Source organism: Triticum dicoccoides, chromosome 3B (assembly GCF_002162155.2).
Source record: "Triticum dicoccoides isolate Atlit2015 ecotype Zavitan chromosome 3B, WEW_v2.0, whole genome shotgun sequence".
Lineage (NCBI taxonomy): Eukaryota > Viridiplantae > Streptophyta > Magnoliopsida > Poales > Poaceae > Triticum > Triticum dicoccoides.
The window spans coordinates 863,260,533-863,260,741 of NC_041385.1; positions in this window are offsets into that span (position 1 = coordinate 863,260,533).

The following is a 209-nucleotide window of genomic DNA, read 5'->3' on the forward strand; positions in this document are numbered from 1 at the left end:
CTATTGGATCGATAACATTGGTTCTGTACCAAGGGGAATACTATCTGCTACTACATTACTTCTCCCTTCATCTTCGAGGAAAACCTCAACGCAGCTCACAAGTAGCAGAAAGAATTTCCGGCGCCATTCCAACGGAGACTCCAACAAACAAAGCAAGGTGACTTCACACACATTATCAATTACTTGTTCTGTTATTTTTTTGTTTTTTT